This window comes from Rousettus aegyptiacus, unplaced genomic scaffold (assembly GCF_014176215.1).
Source record: "Rousettus aegyptiacus isolate mRouAeg1 unplaced genomic scaffold, mRouAeg1.p scaffold_m13_p_6, whole genome shotgun sequence".
NCBI lineage: Eukaryota > Metazoa > Chordata > Mammalia > Chiroptera > Pteropodidae > Rousettus > Rousettus aegyptiacus.
The window spans coordinates 17,728,897-17,751,360 of record NW_023416309.1 but is presented as its reverse complement, the minus strand read 5'-3'; the positions used below and the strand labels follow the sequence as shown (position 1 = coordinate 17,751,360).

Here is a 22,464-nt window from a genome sequence, read left to right as displayed (position 1 = left end):
AAAACTAAATTGAAATTAAAATACTGCTGTATGAGCACAGATTGAAGCGAGACAGGTAATTGGTCATGGCATCTGGCAGTGCTGTACTGGGTCTCCCAGGTCCAACATAAAGAACAGATAAGGCTCTCTTAAATGAACATTGCTGATTCTTTGTTCTTTGATTTCCCTTTCCTACTTGTCATTCTGAGTACCTCCTCAAATATAGATATAGATGTAAATGTAGATGTAAATATAGATACACATATTTATATATCTACACATATTTTTGAAAGATAAATACTATCAATTAGGCAATAACCAAATTTTGCTTTTTTCTTCCTTCTGTTGTACTTGAGGCTTTTTTTTTTTTTTGGTTTGGGAGGAGACTTTCACTATTTTTTTCTCTTTATAAATATAATAAACACTTAATAGGAATTTTTTTTAAAAGCACAGCTAAGAAAGAAATATGAGAGGAAAATCTCTCATAATTCCACTTCCTAGATTGAGTCAGTTAACATTTTGGAATAGTGTACTCCAGAATTTTAAAAAATAAAATAGGGTTTATGTCAACAATAATTAAGAAATAAATTCAAAATAAATAAATAAATAAATCAGAGTCATATGATAAATACTGTTTTGAAAACTTTTTAAAATTTCATTTCTCATAATTATCTTTCCATGTTAAAAACATTTATGTTGTTTCCAATTTTTTGCTACTACAGTTTTTTATAAACATCTTCATAAATACATTAAAATATTAATTGTTCTCTTGAGATTCCTAAATTTACATAGAGTAGTCATTTATGTTGATTTTCTATTTCGATTTTTAGTGTTCAAGATTCTCTACTGATGTCTCCAGGTGTTTCCTATAATATGAAATTCTTTTATATTTGTATATCACTTTTAAAAGTTTTTTTCTACATATCACATTTAGATTTTAAATCCTTTATATGTTATCTTATTTTTATACTAATTGTAATCTGAAGTAAGTAGAAAAGCCATTTTCTTCACTTTTCATAACTGAAAAGATGAGTTAACTGAAGCATAAGGAATGATTTTCTCAAGATCTTAGAGCTAGTGAGAAAGAAAGCTGGGCTTAAAGGTTCTTTTATTCTTACATCAGTGATTTCCAACTTGTGAGCAAGACCTCTGGAAGTTCATGAAGAAATTGTAAAGGGTCCTCAAATCCATGTATGTATAAAGCATTGTCTGAAAACAGAATAAACAGTGCTTATCAGATAGTGTTACAATTAATAAAACAAATTTGTTGAAAATAATATTAAATTAACACTTGCTTTTTTTGTCATTATGCATTTTCTAAACCAATGCGTAAAAAATTATGTTTATCATCACTTGGGAGATCCACAACATTTTTTAATGTTGGAAAGGCACCTTCGTACTTGAAAAAATTACGAACCAGTGCTTTCGGGCTTGCCGGGGTTTACTATGTTTGCTCTCAAGCATTATAAAATAGTTTAGAACTCTTGACAAAACATGCTATAAAAATATAGCCAGCAGTATTTTATCACAAATTAAGTTTCCCCCATAATACATAAATTATGCCACCCTGAAATAATCTTACTGGATTTTGTTCTTTAGAACTTTCAATGAAAACAAACAAACAAAAAAATGGGTGGTTGTAACTGTGTAAAGATATAAGATGTGAAAGGATTTGAGACATGAAAGGCAGTACTTGCAAATAACTTTCTTGCCATAGCTTGTGGAAGTATCCTGAGCACTGGCAAGGCAGGAGAGCCGATCATAAATCACATTGTAGCCTAGAGGCCCTTGTCTCACATCTTGTACTAGCCATTTCACAACTCTATAAACTCAAAGTACCTAGAACTAACCTACTGTAGATCCTCAAGGCAGAACCCTTAAAGAATCTTACTTCAGAGACTAATCAGAAATGAACGATTTAAGGCATTTTCCTTTCAGCATTCTTTAAAAACACAAAACGTCATAAAAGGTTACCTGGTACTACAAGTAGTCATATTCAGAAGGACAGGAAATAGAATAGTGGTTGCCAGAGTCTGGGGATAAAGAATGGGGAGTTATTGTATAATAGGCAAGTGAAAAAAGTCTGGAGATAGAAAGTGATGATCCTTGCACAACATAAATGTACTTAATGCCACAGTACTGTACATTTAAAAATGGGTAAAATGGTAAATTTTATTTTATATATATTATACCACAATTAAAAATAAATACAGTTTTAAAGAAAGAATAAGTTACCTGGAGATCAGATTTTGAAATAGATTTTTTACCATATCAAAATAGAACAGAATTATGCTAAAACTTTTCAAATTGTTTTAGTATGAATTTGATTCAGAGATGGATAAAAGATAATATATAGAAGTCAACTAATACTTCTAATAATTCCTAAATCATATCATTTTACATATGTGGGCACAATTCACCAAAACTTGAAAATAAATAAAATAGCGATCTATGCAAATAATAACTCTTAATACTCACATTTCTTTTATAGTACAGTAAATCTTCACTTAACTTAGTAAATAGATTCTCGGAAACTGCAACTTAAAATGAAAACAATTTTACCATAGGCTGTTTGATATAAGTAAGAGTTAAGTTTTTATGGAGTATTTCTGGTCACAAAAATATAACCAAAGTTCTAAATAAAGAACCAAAACACTTCCAATTCTAAACATTGAAATAAATGTGAGCTATACATACATTAAGAAAGATTAATAAAAACAAGTAAGATCATTATTTTCTAACCCTCCTATTCCAGTTCAGGGTCGCAAGTGGTCAGAACCTATCCTGACATCTAAGGCCTAGCAAGTCAAGCACCCACCATGGACAGGAGGCCCTTCCACCTCAGGCTGCATCACTCTCACACTCATATTTACTTAGATTCAGACAATGTAAACACACCAGTTCAGCCTGAGTTCACATCTTTGGGATGTGAGAGGAAACCAGAGTCCTCGAAGAAAAACTGTGCAGACATGGGGTAAATGTACAAACTCCACAGAGACAATGCATCCCCTATCCAATTGTTTTTTTTTTTTCTCATTAACGGTATAAGGAAATATCGAAACAACGTTGATTGAAATGACGTTATTCAAGGACCTGTATTGAGTTGTGTGACTCATAATAGCTAACTCTTCCTTTTGTGTATCAGTTTCCTCATATGTAAAATATGAGTATTTAAAGCAAGTCTCATGACAGAACTCATGAGAAATAGTTAATAAAATACCATAAAACACTTTTCAAATACAGTTTTAATATGTTAGAACATTTAAATAACAGCATATTTATTTATTTATTTATTTATTTATTTATTTATTTATTTATTTATTTAAACATTTTATTTTTTTATTTTCCCCTTTTTCCTTTCTCCCCTCCCTTCTGGTAACCATTAGTCCATTGTCCATGTCCATGAGTCTCTGTTTATTTGTCCTGTTCATTTATTGCTTTTAGGTTTATATCTCACATAAGTCATATGTGATTTTCAACTTTTTCTGTCTGGCTTATATCACTTAGCATGGTTATCTCGAGGTCCATCCATGTTGTCGCAAATGGCAATATTTCATCTCTTCTTATGGCTGAGTAATATTCCATTGTATATATGTACCACAGCTTCTTTAGCCAATCTTCTATCGTAGGACACTTTGGTTGCTTCCATTTTCTGGTCACTGTGAATAATGCTGCTATGAACATTAGTGTGCAAATATCTTTTTGGATATGGGTTTTAAATCTTTGGGTAAATACCCAGTAGAGGGATTGCTAGATCATATGGTAGATCAATTCTTAGTTTTTTGAGGAAACTCCACATCGCTTTCCATAGTGGTAGTCCTAGCAGCAATGTATCCTATTTCTCCACATCCTCTCCAACATTTGTTGTTACTTGTCCTGTTGATTATAGCCATTCTAACAGGTGTGAGATGATATCTCATTGTGGTTTTGATTTGCATTTCCCTAATGGCTAGCGATAATGAACATCTTTTCATATATTTTTTGGCCGCTTGTATGTCCTCTAGGGAGAAGTGTCTGTTCAGATCCTCTGCTCATTTTTTGATTGAATTGTGTTTTGTTTTGTTTTGTTTTGTTTTGTTTATTATTGAGTTCTATGAGTTCTTTGTATAGTTTAGATATTGGGCCCTTATCGGAGGCATTGCTTGCAAATATATTTTCCCATTTGGACGGTTGTCTCTTTACCTTGTTGATGGTTTCTTTTGCTGAGCAGAAGCTTTTCTGTTTGATGTAGTCCTATTTATTTATTTTCGCTCTTACTTCCCTTGCCTTTGAGGTCAAAATCTTCTTTAAGCCCAAGGTCCTTGAGTTTAGTTCCTATGTTTTCTTCTATGTGTTTTACTGTTTCAGGTCTTATATCCAGGTCCTTAATCCATTTTGAGTTAATTTTGATGTGTGGTGATAGATAGTCTAGTTTCATTCCTTTGCAGTTGGCTCTCCAGTTTTCTCAGCATCATTTATTGAAGAGGCTTTCCTTTCTCCACTGGATATTTTTGGTGTTCCGTTGAAAATTATTTGCCCATATAAATGTGGGTTTATTTCTGGACTCTCGATTCTATTCCACTTGTCCATGTGTCTATTTTTCTCCCAATACCATGCTATTTTGATTACTGTCCCTTTGTAGTATAATTTGAAGTTGGACAGAGTGATGCCTACAGCCATGTTCGTTTTTCTCAGGATGGCTTTGGCAATTCAGAATCTTTTGTTCTATTTTTTTTAAAAAAATGCCTATGGGATTTTGATGGGATTGCATTAAATCTGTATAATGCTTTAGATGATATGGTCATTTTAGCTATGCTGATTCTTCCAATCCAAGAACATGGAATCTCTTTCCATTTCTTTGTATCTTCTTCGATTTCTTTTAATAGGGTCTTAATGGTTTTCATTATATAAGTCCTTCACATGTTTCATTAGATTTATTCCTAGGTATTTTATATTTTTAGTTGCAATAGAAAAAGGAATTATTTTTTCCACTTCTATTTCTGACCCTTCGTTATTAGAATATAGGAGCATTATGGATTTTTGAATGTTGATTTTGTATCCAGAGACTTTACTATATTTGCTTATTGTTTCTAGTAGTGTTCTTGTGGAGTCTTTAGGCTTCTCTATATAGAGAATCATGTCATCCATGAATAGTGACAATTCGACTTCTTTGTTTCCTATCAGGATGTCTTTTATATCTTTCTCTTGCCTGATTACACTCGCTAGGACATCCAATGTTATATTGAATAACAGTGGTGATAGTGGACAGCCTTGCTTTGATCTTAGAGGGAAGGTTTTTAGTTTTTCACCATTAAGTATAATGTTGGCTGAGGGTTTATCATATATGACCTTTATTAAATTAAGGTACTTTTCTTCTATACTAATTCCGTTAAGTGTTTTGATCATAAAATGGATGCTATATCTTGGCGGAGGCTTTTTCTGCATCTATTGATATGATCATATGATTCTTATTTTTTAGTTTGTTTATGCGGTGGATCACATTAATTGATTCGTGTATGTTGAACCATTCCTGTGCCCCTGGGATGAAGCCCACTTGATCATGGTATATAATCTTTTAACTATGTTGCTGTATTCAGTTCTCTAGTATCTTATTTAGAATTTTTGCATCTGTGTTCATGAAAGATATTGGTCTGTAGTTTTCTTTTTTGTGCGTTATCTTTACCAGGTTTTGGTATCAAGGTAATATTGGCCTCAAAAAATGAGCTGGGAAGTATTGCCTCCTCTTTGATTGTTCGGAAGAGTTTGAGAATAGGTATTAAATCTTCTTCGACTGTTTGGTAGAATTCACTGGTGAAGCCATCTGATCCTGGACTTTTACTTTTTGGTAGGTTTTTGATGATTGTTTCCATTTCCATACTGCTGATCGGTCTATTTAGATTTTCCAGTTCTTGATTCAGTCTAGGAAGGTTGTCTTTTTCTAAGTACTGGTTCATTTCTTTTAGGTTATTAAATTTGATGTTATATACTTTTTATGGTATTCTTGTTATGATCCTTTGTATTTCTGCAGTGTCTGTTGTAATTTCCCCTCTTTCATCCCCGATTTTGTTTATTCGCATCCTTTCTCTTTTTTCTTTAGTGAGTCTAGCCAGGGATTTATCAATTAGATTAAGCTTCTCAAAGAACCAGCTCTTCGTTGCATTTATTTTTTCTATTGATTTTTTTTGTTTTTAATTTTATTTATTTCTGCTCTAATTTTGATTATTTCTTCTCTTGTGCTAACTTTAGTCTTCATTTGTTCTTCCTTTTCTCACTTTTTAAGATGTAGTGTTAGGTCGTTTATTTGAGCTTCTTCTTGTTTTTGGAGATAGGCCTGTAATGATATGAACTTTCCTCTCATGACTGCTTTTGCCGTGTCCCAAAAGTTTTGATATGTTGTACTATCATTATCATTCATTTCTGTGTATCTCTTGATTTCCCTTGTTTAAAATAACAGTATTTAAATCATCACTTTTCTTTGTATTTTGACATCTGCCCCAGTTCATCACCATCATTGGCAGCATTTATTTAGCAGATCTAAATCTGCTTTATCTATTCCACACAATATTCATACACATTGAATGTTTATTTTTAATATAATTCAGTATCATGGGAAGACTAAGATGTCTCTCACTTTCCTAGATTTCTCTCTAAATCATTTAACCTTAACAATAGTTCTATTTACCTAAGTTTTATACTAGTCTTAAGCTGACATCCTTTCTTAGACCAGATGAGAAGATATTTACCAATATCCTCATAAAGCACATATCATAGAGTGGATATACTGCTCTGATATTTGTCACCACTCAACTTATTGGCTAAAGAAGGCTTGTTTGATACCTGGTTGTCAGATCAAATTATAATTTAAATCCTTTAGCTATGTTTAGCCCTTTGGCAGTGAGTGGGTGAGTTGAGAATTTAGAACTCAGAAGCAGATGGTTCAGGAGCATGGTAACTAGATATGAAACATTTTACCTCTGTGTCGTTGGTTTTAATCTGAACTTGGTTAATCGCTATTAATGTTCTATACAGATGTAAGTGATCTGATTTGAATCTCTAACGAACAGCACCCCATGTTACAAAAACTCATCACTCCTGGTACTAATTAGTATTTTTGCTGTCAGCATCAGGCTAGAAGCCAAGGACTGAATCAGTCTGGAAACCTGAACTGCTGCTGTGTCTGAGTCATCAGTCTAGGTGGCCCATTCAGGTTTTGGCCTTTCTTCAGAGCTTACAGCTCAATGCAACTGCGTATCCTTCACTCCCTCTGACTTCACAAAGCCAGATTAAAAGATGTTTACCTAAAATATATCATTCTATAATAATAATGCTAATAATGGTGGTTAACATTCATTGGCCACTTGCTAGAAGCCAGATATTGTTCTAAGAGTATTAACTTAATTCTCTCAGCAATCTTATGAGATAGGTATTATTATTTTCCTCATTTTTTAGAGATGAGGAAACTGAGGCACAAAAAGATTAAATAACTTTACTCAGACTTTGCAGATAATAAGTTGTAGAGTTGGAATTTAGCTCTAGATGCAATTACTCTCTGCCTAAGTATAGTATCTATTTGATTTCTTCTTTTACCATCTTACTACACTACTGAAACAGATATATTTTTTAAAATTCTGCACTCAAACCAAATAAAATACACATTAATGTTTCAGCTTTAAAATTATTCATCTTCCTGTACTAGTTATTATTATTATTTGCTTCTAAAAGAGGTGATGTATCTTTCTCAAATTTGATTCACGTGCATCATTATTCTGAGCTTAAAGTACTTAAAGATCTGGATTTTACAATAGCCTTTATCGTATCTTTTATTCGTTGTTTGAGCTAAACATCACTTGAACTTGGAAACATTCTTTGTCCTTATCTTTCTAAATTAATAGAGAAAGGAGAATCAAATAAAATAAGATTCTGCCAACCACTTCATCCCAACACAAATACAGGGAATAGGCAATCAAGCTGCCCCTTTTTGTTAACATAATTATTGGATTCTTTCCACTTACTCTTCATACAAAATTAGAAAGCAGATAAGAATATTTTTGAAAATCTGGGTCTCTATGTTATGAGATTTCCCAAAGGAGGCAGGGAGGAAGTTTTTTTAAATAACTTTTTTATTTTTCGATTGCAATTGGGATGCAATATTATATTAGTTTCAGGTGTATAACATGGTGATTAGACATTTATACATCTTACAAAGTGATTATTCTGGTAAGCCTAGTACCCATCTGACACCATACATAGTTATTACAATATTATTGACTATATTCCTTATCTATACTTTATATTCCCATGAGTATTTTGTAACTACCAATTCATACTTCTTAATCCCTTTCCTTTTTCACCCATCCCCACAAACTCCCTCCCATCGGCAACCATCAAAATGTTCTCTGTATCTATGAGTTCATTTTGTTTGTTTATTTGTTCTTTAGATGTCACTTGTAAATAAAATCATATGGTATTTGTCTTTTTTTTCTGACTTACTTCACTTTACACTAGCACAATACCCTCTAGGTTAATCTATGTTGTTGCAGATGACAAGATTTTGTTATTTCTTATGGCTGAGAAATATTCTATCATATATATGTACTACCTCTTTTTTATCTGTTCCTCTATTGATAGAAACTCAGGTTGGGGTGCTCAGCAAGAGCTATGGGGCATGTTGAAGCCAGATGCTGCTTGTTTCAGCTTTGTGAACCTTTGAGAGATTTTAGGAAAGTCTGCAACATGAGCCAAAACAGGCCATTCATATGGAAAAGCCACTGGAGGCAGCTTGGGTGGACCCACAAATTGGGAGGGGCAGGATCTCAGGGAATCATCTGGGCAGGGCACCCTGTGTTAGCCAAGTTGATGGAGACTCAGATATGGTGGATTCCTGTGCCTGCACCCAGGGAAGAGGAAGAGCTCAACAAAAAAACAATGGATTCTACCTGCACTTCTGTCTGGGAGAAAGCTACCTCTCTAGCCCTCATTCTGGAGCCAGTCAGTTCAGTTCTTCCCCCATATGTCCCTGGCACCTTTCAAGCTGCTACCCCAGTGCTGGCGTGACTGAGTGAGTCAGTGATGAAGTCCATGCAATTCCCACAGACCTCTGTCTTACTCAGCCACAAACTTGTCTAGTTTTCATAGCCAGATGTTTTGGAGACTTCTCTTCCTGTCACTGGAACCCTGGGCTGGGGGCCCATAGGGCCAGGACCCCTTGCTCCTCTGGGGGGACCTCTGCACTGTAAATACCCCTTCTGATTCTCAGCTGCCACACATAGTCATAGAACCAACCTTTTTGCGTCTCTGCCCCTCTTAGTAGTCTCGAGGTGGCCTTTTATGTATGTCCCCAGTTGTAGGACTTCTTTTCAGCCATACCTCAGGTGACTCCCAATGATGGTTGTCTTGTAGTTTAATTGTGGTAGTGAGAGGAGACAAGTACAGAGTTTACTGACTTGCCATCTTGACCAGAAGTCCAGGGAGGAAGTATTTAGTACATTGAAATAAATAACCTTTAAAATAAAGTTCATGAGCAATTAGATCATTTTAATGAAGAAAATAGATTAAGCTGGTTCTCACAATAGTTTTCTTAAGATTTAGTAAAATATTCTTTTACTCTTCTTTTACTATTACCAACTAGTAATAGAAAATAATCTACAATCACTTTTTATGTTTCTTTAGTTGCCTTCTATACTCAATACCTCAAATCATGTTGTAAGTCTTATTTGGCACATATTTATTGCTCTAGTTTTACTAATAGATAAAATTTAAGATGTTCCCCAAAATAGCTCTTTTTAAACTAAATTAGTAATGTAAACTTAATAATATAACTATAATGCAAATGAAATCTGGGATTTACATTTACATGTAGCATAGCCATTCTAGTACTTAACTTTTCTTTGTACAAAATAATCATAATAAAGACCAACTTTGCAGGCAGTAGTATTGTCTGTTCTTGTTGTTGTTTTTATTAGAACATAATAACCAATATGTGACTACAAATAACTTTAAAAAATATGAAATACTGAATAAATGTCTACCTAAAATATAATAACCATATGGTCTCTCATGCTTAATTTCACTATGTCTGGTAACTTGCAGATAGACATGCACAGACAGAATTGTTTATTATTTATTGTTGATTCAGTTCCTTTAAGCTGTTTTTTTGACAGTCAGAGATAACGAATCATCTGGATTTCCAAGAACTTGGAAGGACTTTGGAGGAAGTCACTAAATCAACATAATCCCAGTATCACTAGAGCTCTCCTTCTTATTATTCTACATCTTCTTTTTTTTCTTTCAAATTTATTTCTAAATGCATTACTAATAAGCACTGATGCCTCTGAAAGGCAGTGTGGTGTAGTGGAGAAAAACTTGGGCCTTGGCGTCATGTAGACCTAGGTGTGAATCACAGCGCTCAGTGGCTCTGATCTTCAGTTTATTCCTCTATAAAAAAGAAAATAATGATATAGTATACCTCGGACAATCTCAAGGTGTACTTTCTGAGACTTTTTCAGATCCCTAAATTTGTAAAAACTATAATAGCATATAAATTTTTCAGTTTCATCTCTTATAAAATGTGGATAATGACCCATACTTCCTGGATTGCTGTATTAAATATGTACAACAAAGCTTGATTTGTGTAGACACTGAGCTGGGTCAGCTAAGGTCACTCAGAGAGCTAAGTAATTCATTTTGGCTTTGGTGTCAGTCACAAATAGTTGAAATCTTGATCTAAATAGAAAAATACTATGTGTGTTTTAGGTGTACTCTTTATTTCTAGGAAAACAGAGAGTTTAGTCTGCAACTTGAACTGGGATCCCAAAAACTAGGGCATGAACGTGGACAGAATTGCCTCTCAGATATGGGCTGTAGGGTCCTGAAGTCCAAAATTCAAGATAACAATCTATGGGAGCAAAAAAAGTCCGATTTTATGAGGTAGACAAAAAACAAGAGGCTGATATAAAACAAAGGTTGTTCAAAGGTGGTCAGGAAAAATAGTGGTAAGCTAGTTCAGGAGAAAGATAAGGTATAAAAGTGCTTCTTGTGGAACACCTATGTAAGAACTCTTGGGTAATGTGGCTACTATAAATTCCCCCAAGCTTTTTCCAAAAGCAAGGATCCCCCATTTCAATTATCTCAGGAATTATGAGCATCCACTGAACCAAAGCACAAATAGTTGTACGAGTGGTACATAATGAATATCCTCAATCATTTTGAGCTCCCTTCTTCATTTGAATTCTTAATAGTATTTATGTGTTAAAATAATATAATTTGCTCTTTTCTGGCACACAATAAGTTTTCAGAAAATATTTGTTGAATTTAGTGAATAATTTAGAATAACTCAACAATTAATATATCATATACATGGCACGCTATGGACAAACATTTGTTAAGTGTCTACTTTGTGCCATGCCTTCAGGTGGCTTGTACAGAACTTTTTTAATGGCTCTGATTCCCAAGAAGTTGATTTAGTTAAATAAATAAAGGATAAATACATAAATGAAAAAGTTTAATTAGGTATTATAAGAAATATTGTAACCACTAGTTGTTTAATTTTACAGTAGCTGAAAGAAATAAAGGCAAGGAGGAAAAAGAAGGCAAGGAAATATTGGTAAAACTTTTTGGTAGGTGACAAAAATTTCTTTAGAATGGCAAATAAGACCAGAAAAGTTGTTTATCTTTTATAGGTTCAGGATTATCACATTTTTAACTATACCAAGGCTTTTCTTCTTTTTTTGTTGGAATTTTAACAATATTGTCAGGCCAGTGGATTGTCTACAAATAGATTTATATTGTGATATTTTTTGTGTTTAACTTCTCTGTGATATTGTCTGTTTACTGATCCCTTTTATTGACATATGACCCACATTTTCAGTTAAAGCTTCTTGTCTAGGCTAAAAGATGAAGTGAGAGAATCTCTAAGATATTGATAGGAGATCTTGTTTAGACTAGGTTTTAACTAATCCATTCTAAATTTTTAAAGAAACACAATTAATTATGTAATAAGCAAAATGAATGAAAAAGCAAAACAAAAAAAGGTTTTTCCAGGTCTTCCTATGTTAAAGTATGTTGCTTTTATTTCACAGGAAGTTTGCTAAAGCAAGAAAACACCAAATGGAGAGCTCCATATGCAAATTAAAATGTGTATTTGGCTAGGGATATCAAATACGAATTCTTTTTGATGTTTCCTGGTTTATATTCTCCAAGCTCATCCTCTCTACTCTTCCTTCCTTTACAAGAAGTTGCTCCCATTCACTATTTACTAATTTCATGATTGTTTTCATGTAATAAGATGATAACTTTTTAAAAATGTGTATGAGCCCTTGCTATTTCAGTCAACCAATTTTATCAAGTCTTCTTTGTGAAAATAGCCCTAGATTAGTCATATACTATTTTTCTGTTCTCTTCTTGCTTCTGTTAAATAAACACCAAGACTCTAAAATCAAATTAATAGCTTTAATAACCCTTTGCCCATCAATACACATGAAAATAATAGTGAACTTCCTTCTTTGTGTGATTTTTGTTTTTTAAACTAACCTGCATAATTCTTCATGAGAAGGCAGTGGGGATTAATGAAAAGAAAATATGTTTTAAATGAATAGGCCTAGATTTGAACTAACCCAGCCGTGCAGCTCACTGGTTGAGTAACTGAGATAGCTAAACTTTTTTAAGCTTTGGTTTCCTCCTTGTAATACGCAGAGAACAATACCTTACAGAGTTGCTATGATCAGTAAAGAAGAGATGACCGAGGCTGCCCTCCGGCTTAGAGTATATTTGGAAAAAATGTTAATTCCCATTTCCCTTTTTTCACATCATTTGTTTTAGTGTGATTATTTGGGTCATGCATAAGAACACTGAACTTTATTTTCAGCTTTCTGAGATGTCAGTGCTGCACAAAAATAGAATCTGAGTGGAATCACCCAGAGCCTGGCATACTGGCATTTAAGATATTTAGTGCTACGGTTATGAAGAAAGAACATTCCAATTGTTATTTTTCTACCCCTACTTTAAAAAAAAATTTATTGACCTGTGTTGATGTGTTGAAAAATAACACCAACACATATAAATTTATTTTCAAAAGAACAAAGCTCTTAAATTGTCTTTGCATAATGACTATCATAAGTAGAAATGAAAAAAGTAGATCTGTCAAATCATCCAGACTTCCTTATAATGTCATACCTTTAGGCATTAATGCCTATTGCTTTGGTCTGCGTATCAATTCATGTTCTCAGCTAAAATTTGCAGATCTGAAAGCATTTGGGTTTTTTTTCTATATTATATCTCTTTTTTTGTTTATTTAGACATACAAAAGAATTTCAAAGTGTGTTTCAGTCAGAAAAATTATAAACTTAAAATTCTACGTTGTGTTCCTTCAAAATACAAAGAGTGTTTTATGTTCATTTTTATCCTTCCTTTTTTTTTTTTTACAAATACTTCAGAAATGTAAACATTTAATTAAATATTTGCAGTGGTTCTAAGCATAAATTTAAAGTTAGCCTTAGATTTAATCCTGGCTCAGTCACTTAGTCATTGTGTGACCTCTTTCTAAGCCCCTGGGGCTCAACTGTAAAAGGAGAAGTATAGCATTATTTACTTCACATATTGCTGAAGAACTACATAAAATAAAGCACAATGTCCATAAAGATTTTAGCATAGTGCCTAGCACATAGCTAAGGAATTTTACCTTATTTTTATTGAGATAATCTATTTCTAAGTGTGTTAATACAACCATTTATTGATGTGGTAAGAAGTGAGAATCACCTGTACACCTTCAGGAGTATATACTTAATACTAATTGTTTTAAATTTCTTCAGTAACAATGATAATTGCATGGATGCTCTTTTAAAAAATTCCAGGGATATATTTTCTTCTTGGAAATAATACCTTCTATAAAATGTAAACTTTAATGTGTGCTAAATATCCAAAACACAAGTAAAGGAAACCTTATTGTATTTCCACAGAAATCACATAGTAAAGCTTTCATCTCATTATTCTAAAATTGGGAGAGCAAACATTTGCATTATAATAATTGATCGTTTTCTCATATTTACTTTAATAAATATATTTACTATCATTTCAGTTTTTTATCAAATAAAGATATTTACACATGTCATATGCACCCTGTGTATGGATATTGAGTGCATTCCTTATGCTTTATTTCTTAAAATTTCATCATTGTTATTCTTTTCATCTAGTCTAAAGAGAGATTAAGAAAGTATGTTTCCTTAGTCATCTTAGGCATTATCCACCTCCACCGTCCCTCCAGGCTAAAAACATCGTGCAGACTGAGTTATTAAAGTTGATCTGAAAGAGCAATCTGTTCTAAATGGCTGTCCCTGGATCTGCCACGGAACCCTGTAAATACCCTTCACTGCTCTGGTGGGGCAGTATCGCATTTCCTTCATGCTACTTTTGTGGCTGACACAAGTTAGGCAGTGAGATTTGGGCTTTGGATGATCCTGGTTGATTGATAAAAGAATGGTACTTCTTCTCAGACAGGTAACCACAAATTTATTTTTTTAGTATAATGTTTGAAAATAAATATTTTGTTTATACTTTTTAAAATGTTTTTGTTTTTTAAACTAAATCGATTTCGAACTCATCTTTTCAAATATATTTTTAGCTTTAGTTTTCGGCAAATGTTTCAATACCATTTAGATGAAAGAATTCTATTTCCATAGAATTTAATTGTGTTTTTCAAACACATGGTATCATGGGATTTGTATAAGACCCTCTATGATTCACCACACATGTATCGCTTTGGATGATAATGAACTTGTCTCTGGTTTGAGTATTAGAAAACACATACATGCCTCTGTTCTTTTTTATATATTATTGGACTTATTGGGGTGACATTGGTTAATAAAATCATATGTTTCAAGTGTATATAAGTCGATAATATGTCTTACATATATTGCATGGTGTGTTTACCACCCAAAGTTATTTAAAAATAAGACATGGAGGGTTTTTTCCTTTTTCATCTGATCCTGGAAAGGGATACCTCAATACAAATCTAGAAACTTCAAGCAAAACATATTGAATCTTTGGTATATGTGAGTGATTTTTTTAAAGTATTAGACTCTATAGCAATATGGAAAATAGCAAATACAAAAATTTTACATAAATCCACTAGCACAGAAATTCTCACATGCTTATTCTCCAAGTGAAGACTTCCTCTGTCATAGATCTTCCAGATTCCTTGACATTCTTGTGGATCATCCCAATGTGAGTAGATTGTTCCTGTAGCTGAGTGACTGAATTAAAGAAAAAAAAAAAAAAAACAGCTGAAGGCAAGCACAGGATCATGTTCAAACCACAATAAACACATGTGTTGGATGGGTCACTCGACTTTATGGAACAGGCGGCCTAAGACATGTAATTTTGTGTTTGTCACTTATGAAATTTTTTAACTATGCTGGATTTCTTTAAAGCCTTAAAAATTATTTTTCATACCAATGAACCCTGGTAAAATTTGAACTGGTAGGTTTGTGATAATTAATGTTTATATAATTAGTATTAATGATATACAGGGTAGGGGTAGAAACTAATTTTAAAAATCTAAAACCTAGAATATAAGTCTGATGCATCATAAGAAATGTGTTGCTGAATATTATTTATTTAAAATATTCATGTCCATCCTTTTTTCAAAGAGATCAAAATTTTTGTATAATATCTGTATATGAAATGTTATGATAAATATGAGAAAAGAGAGATTACTACTATTCAGAAATTCTTTGGCTTGTTTCTATAACTCTTATGCATTTTAAGCCTATTTAAAATTTTTCTCTTGATTCCTAATTCCACTGCCCAACCAACACTATTTTATCTTTAAGTAGGGGTCTCCTCCTACCTTAGTATTATTCTATGCAGTTTACAGGGAAATAGAGATGTGTTCATGTACAATGTGTGTAAGGATTTTTCTTTGGAAAATCAAACTGTAGCACATCTATTAGCTACTTGAAATCAAGGTTCCACTTCCCATGGCCCTACTGAAGATCTAGCAGCACTTATATTGATTATACCCTAAATTGTGAGCAGGATAGTGGTTAAATATAAAGAAATTGTTGAAACATGTACATAAACTGAAAATGCAGAAACATAATTAAATACTCTTGATGTTAATATCAGCGCAAGATTAGATAAGTAAACAAGCGAACTTGTACATTGAGGATCTGAATTACTGTGGGAATGAAAATAACCTATCCATATAATTCAGTTCTTCTTGTACCCTTTTCAGTCCTCTGTAATAGTTCTTTTAACTTGGATAATTTAAAAGTTTTTCTCAATTTTTTTTTCATTTTTCCCATGTGAATAAAAAACTTCATAACAAAAGGTGTAATGAAAACTCTGATGTGATCACAATAAACAAAGAAACTTTATATCTTTCAATATCCTATAGGGAGTCTCAAGATGATTGAAAAGGGTAAAAAAAAAATCTTAGTAAATTCCATAAGGTCAGGAATTTTTGGTATATTTTGTGCACTGCTTTATACATAGTACCTGGTACATGGTAGACATTATGTAAATATTTGTCAAATGAATGAATGGAAAGGATCCTACAAGCAGTTGTATCATTTAATTAAGAAAACTAGATTTAAACCAATGTATTTCATGCTATTCAAATCAAAGAATGATCCTTTTAAAAAATAACCAATGGAATTTATCTGAATTTTCAAAACCCAATCTTCTACCAAGATTGATGATGTTACAGCTCTCTTAATCTGTACTAAGCCATGGGTTAATTTTTTCTTTCCAAATTCACATTCTGAAAATGTATAAAAATATCCAAGAACCTATACTTCAACAAAGTCAATTTTTAAGCATACGTTGGTTTTGTTAAGGATTCTTTTTTATTGATTGATAGTGCTTATGAAAGAAGACACTGCCATAGAATAATGTACAAAAAAGTTATTCCAGGTACTAACACATAAATAGGAATTGTACTGTATTATGTTACATAGTAATTTTGACTTTTAAATAGTATCTGACTAGTTTTTTCTGAAGACTTTCATTCAAACTAACTTGTTGCTGGTTTTATTTTCAGGTTGATGGTTTTTTCCTGTCCATCTTTTCTGTGATCTCTGATTAACAATCTTTAACATTAGTTATCTTTTCTGTTTTTGCTTAGACTTTGAAAAGTTTAAAAACTCTCAGCTTTATAATGGCTTATTTGTTTTTATGGCCAAATTTTCTAAAATGTATCAGTGATTAAAGGAGAATAAATTTCCCATTAATTAAAATAAAGCTCTTAAAATTTAACAAGTTTGCTATATTTCAAAAATAATGGCATTTTCTTTGACAGATGGAATGTGGTTTGATGAATTTAGTATTAATTTCAAATATAAACTAAGAAACAACTTGGGTCTCTAACTAGAAGAAAAATTCTATAGGTAGAAAAACTGGTTGACCCCCACCACCCATAGGTGCTGTACTGCTATGGAATCCCTTTGCTTAATTTTCTCCTGTCCAATCAGGTGGAATGTTTGACAGGCACATGGTTTATACAGCTCAAAATAACTTGGGACCTGTGAGCTGACAAATGCTCTGGCTCCGGTGGTGACAGGTTGTCCAGCTTCTTACAGCCATCTTCACTGAAACTAAGGCTAACTCCTCACTCTCTATGGACAGCTACTTTCTATTTCCAAGGGCGTGAAGAATTTTCTTTTTCTCCTGAGCTTTCATCTAAAAGTTCTCCTTGGATAATTATCATCACAGTGGAGTGCCTGGGTTGGACATACTCATCTGGGTCAACTTAAAAAAGAAAGGTAATGTTCAGATTTAAGTTCTCAAGTGTGTTTTGATAACAGGGCCCTGACAATAGGAAAAGGGATATTTCAGAGACCTAATTACTGTTGTGTAGGGGGAAACCTATGATAACTTTCTAATTATTTATAATAAAACAAAATTATGTGAAAAATAAAATTTTCTACATGTAAGGATTTTGGAGGGGGTTGATGAAATTTACAGAGATTACAACTTACTTGGGTCCTAAGGAAAATATCTCAACAAAGAAAGTCATGACATGCTGCATGTATCATTGGCTTTTTCCACATACTCGTTTATTAAAATAATGGTGTTTGTGTAGAGATTATGTGTACAATGCCTATTTCCTTTTTAAAGGAAATCAAATCTAAAATAATATGACTCCACAGTGAAAGACTTTCATTTAAAATTTTTTTATCATGTAAGAGGATATGCTTGCTATATTTAGTATTGGGAGATCTGCTCCCTGGATTAATGTACACAACAGCTGCAGAAAGTTTTGCTCAAAGGACATCGCTCTTTCTTTCTCCTTTCTCTCTCTCTTTCTCTGTCCCTCTTTCTTGTCCCTCTTTCTCTGTCCCCCTGTTTCTCTCTGTCTCTCTGTCTCTCTGTCTGTCTCTGTCTCTGTCTCTGTCTCTCTCTCTCTCTCTCCTCTTTTCAGCTACATCAGAAAGACACTTAACAGTCACTGGCAAACATTTGGCCTGGTACATTGCACTATCAGCAGTAATTAAATGTACATAATAAATTATATTTTAAAACCATATAAGAAAAAGAGAACAGGGGTTAATCTGTATTTCCATTCCCAAAAATTGAATATTATGGTAATGATGCTGCTGAATTTTGTTATTGTATCAACAGATTTTTACACAATCTTGTCAAAGATGCTAGCATCCATCAGTTTGAAAGAAACAAAACAGCTATCCTACTTTCTCTAAAAATTATTATGATTCAATTACTTTCCCACTGGTAATGATGAAATGAATTCTACAAGTTCTAAATTTAAAACTTGTCATAATTTTTTAGTCTCTCCTTAATAATAACTCTTAAGTTCACATAAAGTCCATAATTCTTTTCTTGGAAGTTGAGAATGTCTATACTTATAGTATAACAAACACATTTTAAGACCCAAATTAACATATGCTGTCAAACACATGATTTAACAGCAAAATATTTAAAATCAAGACCCTTCCAAGAAATTTGAAATGTATGGACACCACACTTACTTTGTTAAGAGACAAAATTATAAACATTACAGAATCTTATAATAATGGACTATGAAACTAACAACCGGACACTATCCAAATTCTGGAAGTTTATCTCAAATTCTGCTTATATAAAATGATTAATGCCATTGGAAGTCATAATATTATGTTAAAACCCCAGTGGTCCATATATCTATAATTTAGAATACAGATTCGATTACATGTTTTCCTTATAATATGCTTACGAAGGCATAGACTCAGAACTTTAATTCATGGACATAGGAAACAGAATGAGTTTTTATCAAAGCAGGGTTTTTGATTTCATAGAGATGCTTTTTCAAATTTACTTTTGAAGAAATGGGACAGCAGGTAAGTCAGGTTTTATTATGAAAGGTCTTTAATGAAGTAAGATTAGTATAAGAAAAGGTGACAGTTTTTAAATTTAATTTTTTCAACAGTTAATCCCTATATGTAAAAGGAGTAATGAACTCAGCTTACTGAGTTCATTACTGGAAATATAAGATGAAAGATGCTGCTAATCCCCAAATAACTAGTTTCCTTCACTGACATTGAGATATGACAAAGGCATTACTTGTCTTATGGTGTTACTGCCTATAACAAAACAAACAAAAAAAAAAGTGAAAAACTTTTATTAATTCCTCCTCCTAAGAGATAAAGAAGAATCAAGGACCAAGGAGATATTTTCTCAAATTTCTATGGTGACTCGTAGTTGAAAGGAGCTTTTAAAACTACTGAAGCATTGAGATTTGCCTAAAGGGAACAATGCAAGTAAAGACAGAATAGTCTGTTTAGAAATTTAAGAATGTATTTTCAGTAGATATCTTTTTGGTGGGCATAACGGTGGGTGCTATTATAACTGTGGTCACTAAAGAATCCTTAGAGCTCGTATATAACCAGAGTCATCTTTACAAGTTCTGTACAGGCTTCATGCTTAATAGATCTCCACTTGGAGTTACAATGTACTCCACACTTTGGGAGGGGCCCACAGAGCCTTTCCACCAAGTGTTTGAACTAGAACTAGACCTTGAGATCCTGAGCCTATTTGGAACACTTGCTCCTCTCCCATACTAGCAAATGTATTATGTCAATTTAATTAGGGAAGTTACTGTCTTTCAAATACTTAATCACCAAAAAACAAAAAACAAAAAAAAAGGCTCCACAAATATTAAGGGACTGAGAAGGATTAAAATGTCAATCATTTTTTTTCTTATTTTTCTTATTTAAAATGAATCTTTGAATTCATGGGGATTGACAAAGGTTTCTCATTTGGGATTTCCTACATAGCAGCTAAGTTTATCATGAATGGCAAAATTTTGAGAGTGATATAGAACCTCCCATACCTATCATTTTTGTGACCACCACCAAACACTTTTTCGGTCCTCGATTCCTGAAGTCTTTTTGCTTACCTTCCATTAGCTTTTCCATGGGTCGTGGAATTTACTTTTACTTATTTCTTTGCTATCTCTCAAATTAAAGACTAATTTTGGGGTCTGGCTTTAACATCCATTGCACTAGTGCTTTCTTACATGTTCACTTTCTATATATGAAAACATGCAAAGTATGTTTCATAGTAGCCAGTCTCCTTTCCTCCCACTCAGACTGAATCTTCACTTTCTTTCCTACCTTCTTTCCTTTACTAATTTGATTAAAACAATAACAAAAAAAATAGTTTACTCACCTTTGACATATTATCTAAAAATCTTCTCATTCTTTAAATTCTACCTTTAGGGAATGTCCCTAATGAAATGGATTCTCACTAATTCTCCTATTTATCATCTCTGTTCCGTCTTTTTATTTCAATATTCTCTTCTAATGGAGATATTTGTTTATATCTGATTTTTCTGCTGTTTTTTCTCCTTTGAAATGAAAGAGGAGTTAAAAAAATGAAACATATTATTTCTATACTGTTATTGACAAATTTCCATATATCTCAAGTTCTTACATGGATAATACAATATATAGTAATTTGTTAAATTACTAATGCCACTCACACTAAAAATAGACTAGAAATAAAACTAAGATGGGGATGGTCACTGTTGTAGTGAAGGGAAGGGTACTGAGACAATAAAGAAGGATTTTACCTCAAAGCGTATCCCATCTGCAGCCAAATTTTAAAAAGGTGATTTATACCCAACTTTCCCTATGTAATAGGACTAGTCCCTATGTAATGGGATTTGGTTCTTGGCTCAGGAAGTTTCTCCAAAAGAACTGATTTAAATACTTCTCTTGTGTGACATCATGGGGTATAGAAAGTAATACAAACAGGTCAATGCCAGCATTAAAAAGAGGGAGCAAAGCCTAACTTTGTCAATTATTCTTCCCCCAACAAATATCCTAGTTATAATTACACACCAACAGAAAAGGATTACCTTAAATTTGAATAATGTTCTACATTTTTAAAGTGCTTTCACAAGCAAGTCTATGAAGTAAGCAGAGTAGTTCTGTTCACCCTCAGTTTAGAGATGAGTTACTTAAAGATGTCTATCTTTTCTTATTTCATCTCCCTAGAAAAATAATTATTAAGTATTGTTGTGTTGACCTAACTAGATTGATTTTCTTTTAAATATCTAAGGATACCACATTGCCAGAAAACTTCAGTATTTGTGTGTGAATCCAAGTTACTTCATATTAGGTTTTGCCAATTCTCTGGCCAATAGTTTAAATATTCATATTATAACCACAAGATGAGTTTATATCTCATGATATTTCCAACAATATGGTCTTCTTAGAGCCTAAAAAGAGCAAATGACTTGTATGGTCATGTGCTGCTGGGGATACATTCTGAGAAACGGGTTGTTAAGCAACTTCATTATGCAAACGTCATAGAGTGTACTTACCAAACCCGGATAAGACAGACTTCTACTTGATTATGCTATACTTTGTAAGACTGGCAGCGCAGTAGGTTTGTTAACACCAGTATCACCAAAAACACATGAGTAATTGTAGTGTGAGCCCATTTCTTTTTGTAATGCAAGTGCTAATTTAAGCTTTGATTGTCCAGGCATCTACTTCAACTAAGGCTGTCTGGAACAAACACATTGACGATCTCAAGACTAAATAAAGAGCCAAGTCACCTCGTGCCGCTGAGATACCTTTGTTTTAGGGCTCTTGGTTGATTTCAGTGACTGACCATTGGGCTACTTGTTTTTTCTTCTTCCTATGCTTTAAATCATAGCTCTTATATTTTAAATTCACCAATAAAGAGTGAGCCTGCAAAGCCTTAGGCCCTGACCCTTGACCCCAGTAAAAAGCCAAACCTCAAGCCTCCACTTGCTCTTTTTCTACCTGGGGACCACACTGTGTGCCCTCAGCGTACTTTGCTCCAGGTCCTGTAAGTAATACACTTTTTTTCTTAAAAGTTTCCTAATGGTTAGCCAAGGGCATCATGTATCATAATATGGACGACAAGGGTCGGTCCAGTTGTCACATTAATTTAGAAAGGGGATGAGTGTTGAGAAGCTCAGGGGCCCAGGTGAGTCCCCAGGCATTTATAGCCTATAGCATTGCTTTCGATAGGCTGAGAAAG

General features: G+C 33.1%; 1 protein-coding gene across 2 annotated transcripts in view; it reads left to right on the top strand.

The window, feature by feature from the left end:
• Window positions 1-22,464, top strand: part of MYPN (myopalladin) — a 91,390-nt gene that overhangs the window by 2,047 nt on the left and 66,879 nt on the right. The window contains exon 1 of one of the 2 annotated variants that reach the window (XM_016127345.2): window positions 17,201-17,714. The exons of the other annotated variant lie outside the window; for it this stretch is intronic. The gene's annotated coding sequence lies outside the window, so the exon portion shown is untranslated. Of the gene's footprint in view, window positions 1-17,200; window positions 17,715-22,464 lie in introns of those variants that run through there. 2 annotated transcript variants of the gene reach the window in all.